The 3,684-nt window shown below is 38.5% G+C and overlaps 1 pseudogene; it reads left to right on the plus strand.

Annotated features, from left to right (window-relative positions):
- Positions 1-635: 635 nt before the first annotated feature.
- LOC116473635 (serine/threonine-protein phosphatase 4 regulatory subunit 2-like) lies at positions 636-3,330 on the plus strand (annotated as a pseudogene).
- Positions 3,331-3,684: the final 354 nt, after the last annotated feature.

The raw sequence follows: 3,684 nt of genomic DNA on the forward strand, positions 1-3,684 counted from the left end.
TCTTAGGGATGTACACACACGGTGAAAGAAACATACTATGAAGGAAAGTGTGGGAATAATAAAGAGTAAAGCAGGAAGTGATTCCCTCCGTAGGAGAAGGGAAGGGACTGGGACTCGGGCAGGGCCTCCAGGGAGCATCCAAAGTTATGTCTCTTCAGATTCTACTCCCTAAACTTGGTGGAGTTCCTCTGTGTCCAATGTGTCAATATTCTTTATACCTTACCCATACTGTACAAATGCTTTATTTCTATTCAATATTTAGAAGATAGTTATAAACAAGATGCATTAAATAGCAAGGCAGCAGATGAACATCAGGAAGGAACATCTACGAGGTTCCATCCATGGAACCTCACCATGGATACGCTTGTGATCAAGGGCCTGGTCTCCCCTCAAGACACGGTCACAGATCAGAGGCCACACCATCATAGCAGTGGAGGAGGACCAGCTGGGACAGGGTCCTTCTGTGACACCTGCTGCATCACCAGGCTGTGTGAATGGACTCAATTGCCAGAACTCACAGAATAGCAGTATCAGCACCAAAACCTCACAGGAAAAATGGTAAGTTCTAAGTTTCTCCATTAATAGTAACTCTCAGATTAATCTCTGTCATCCATCGCTTCTCCAAGAAATAACTTTTTAGGTTGACGTGCCAGGCGCCATGTTGGAGGGTTGGTGGTAGTGGCTTGGGGAGGTGCTCGCTCTGTCGGTCTCACTCTCTCACACGCTTCCCCTGGCTCCCTTCGTTCCCCCCCACCCCACTTGGCCTGCATGCTGCAGTATGTGCAAGGGAGTGGGAGGATATCGGGGGTGGGGGGAGGCGTTCCGGTCCCCAAGAGACCCTCGGAGGGAGGTGGAGGCTGTGAGGGAGTCCGGGAAGCCATAGATGTTGAGAGGCTCCAGGAGGCGCTGGAAGATTTTAAGAAGAGGGTGAAAAGGAAAGTTTGTCTTGTCCTGGATCAGTTTCTTTGTCATGTAGCCAAGACTGGAGAAACAGATTCAGTGGTCCCAATTTAAAGACTATTTTATTTTCAAACCAGAGAAAGTGATGGATGATTTCAGAACTTCAGCTTCTGAGCCAAGAGGACCTCCCAACCCTAATGTCGAATATATTCCCTTTGATGAAATAAAGGAAAGAATACAGAAAATTGTCACTGGATTTAATGGTATCCCTTTTACTATTCAGCGACTATGTGAATTGTTAACAGATCCAAGGAGAAACTATACAGGAACAGACAAATTTCTCAGAGGAGTAGAAAAGAATGTGATGGTTGTTAGCTGTGTTTATCCTTCTTCAGAGAAAAACAATTCCAATAGTTTAAATTGAACGAATGGTGTTATGTTTCCTGGAAATGCACCAAGCTATACTGAGAGGTCTAATATAAATGGGCCTGGGACATCCAGGCCACTTAATCAATCAAAGGTTTCTTTGTCAGCCCCCATGACAAAAAATGGGTCGCCTGAGAGCACAGACAGCAAAGAGGCAAATTTGCAGCAAAATGAAGAGAAAAATCACAGTGACTCTTCGACATCTGAATCAGAAGTTTCCTCAGTGAGCCCTTTGAAAAATAAACATCCAGATGAAGATGCTGTGGAAGCTGAGGGGCATGAGGTAAAAAGACTCAGGTTTGACAAAAAAGGCGAAGTCAGAGAAACAGCCAGTGAAACGACTTGCAGCGAAATTTCTTCAGTTATGGTAGAAGAAACAGAAGCATCATCTTCATCTCAGGATAAAGACAAAGCCGTTGTACCCGGCAGTGAGTACAGAAGAGGATGAAGAAGAGGATGAAGAGGAAGAAGAAGGTATTGAGAGACCATTCGTAAAAGGGAGGAGTAAGGAGATCCTCACATTCTTGCATTGATTGTTTTCGTGAAAGAATTTTACATCACGGAACTCCTTGTAATACCAACGTTGGGCTTTTCTCCCACCTGTATGTAGTTGCTGCTGAATTTCAGGGGATGTGATTTGAACTATAGAACATCAGAATTCATGAAGCTTAACTGTGGAGGTATTCTGAAAATAAAATTTAAGTACAACAACATTTGCTTATTTTTAGAGTCTTTTATGATATCAAGAGAAATGATCCCAGAAAGAAAAAATCAGGAAAAAGAATCTGATGATGCCTTAACTGTGAATGAAGAGACTTCTGAGGAAAACAATCAAATGGAGGAATCTGATGTGTCTCAAGCTGAGACAGATTTACTATATTCTGAAGGTAATGAAAACGAAGGCCCTGTAAGTAGTGGTTGACTGCCGTGAAACAGAAGAATTAGTAGGATCCAATTCCAGTAAAACTGGAGAGATTCTTTCAGAATCATCCATGGAAAATGATGATGAAGCCATAGAAGTCACCAATGAACCAATGGAACAAGACTATTTAGAAACATTTAGATGCAGTATTTCACATACAGTTCTGATTTTAACACCGTATAAAACTTTTATGTAAAAAAGTGGACCTTTAGTTTTACAAGAAAAGCAGGTTGTAAAATAAAGTACTTTATGGATAATTCCTGAAAGAGTTGTACATGTAAGAACTGTGAATATCAGCTCCTCTGGGTCCTGCTTACCTTACCGCTGATTTTTTTCTTTCTTTCTTTCTTTTTTTGGTCTGGGCAAATCAGTGGTTTGTGTATAGTTTTTTTTTTTTTAATTTAGGATTGAAGTTTCTAAACTGGAAGGTAATTATAATTTTGAAAAGTTTTTTGAGATTATCACATTTAGTTTATACATGTGCAAGAAGCTTTTTCTCTTGTCTCTTTCTGATAGCTCTAGCAGTTTTCATATTTTGGTCATAGTTTCAAAATTTTAACATGTGACTAATAGGGTTTCATGCTGGTTTACATTTTATTGTTCAGCTACATACAATGGAACTTTAAGTTTTATGTATATATATATTATTCTAAGGGAGGAAATGTTATATTTTTCTGTTTCTATAAGAGATGAATACAGTGGATACTTTTTCTATTGGTAATGATTCAGTTCACCTCTTTCAGAAGACATTTTCTTTCTCTTCTGAGTAACTGAAATAAAATCTGGCCTTTGTGAAACCCTGGAAATCTTAAGTCTGTTGAAATACCAGGTTAAACACATTCCAAGAGATCTGTTCAAACTCAAATTCTTTTGTATACTTCTGAGGTGCCTGAGAAAAGGACTTCATTATTTATGAGAAAATATTCTTTATTTTTGGAAATTGTGTTCAAATGTTAGCTTACTATTTTGTAGAATGAATGTTTATGAAGCTGATATGAGGCCATCTCAGAAGAACCAAGCAGGTTCCTTGACCTTTTGCTTGCTTTTCTGAACATTGTGAATAATACATGTCTTTCTAAATTATTCTAGAGTATGCAAATGTCAATGGTATGAAACACGACCGTACTGGAAAAGTTAACATATTACTTTAGTATGTACCCAAGCTAAATGACTGAAGCTTTAGGGGTGCATAGAAACCACCATAATTTGTATGACATTTTGAAGTGAATTAAATATTTTTGAGCATGAAAAAAAGAAATAACTTTTTACAGCTCTGCATGGGTCTATTTTTCAATTTATATTTTATTTTACTAACTGATTGAAAAGACATATATTGTGTGTGGTGTGTGATTTTGTCTGTCAGGATAATCATAGCTTAATTTCTATTATTATTATACCAATATCATTTAGTTTTTTTTAAGCTTTTCAATTCCTGA

Source organism: Hylobates moloch, unplaced genomic scaffold (assembly GCF_009828535.3).
Source record: "Hylobates moloch isolate HMO894 unplaced genomic scaffold, HMol_V3 SCAFFOLD_8, whole genome shotgun sequence".
Lineage (NCBI taxonomy): Eukaryota > Metazoa > Chordata > Mammalia > Primates > Hylobatidae > Hylobates > Hylobates moloch.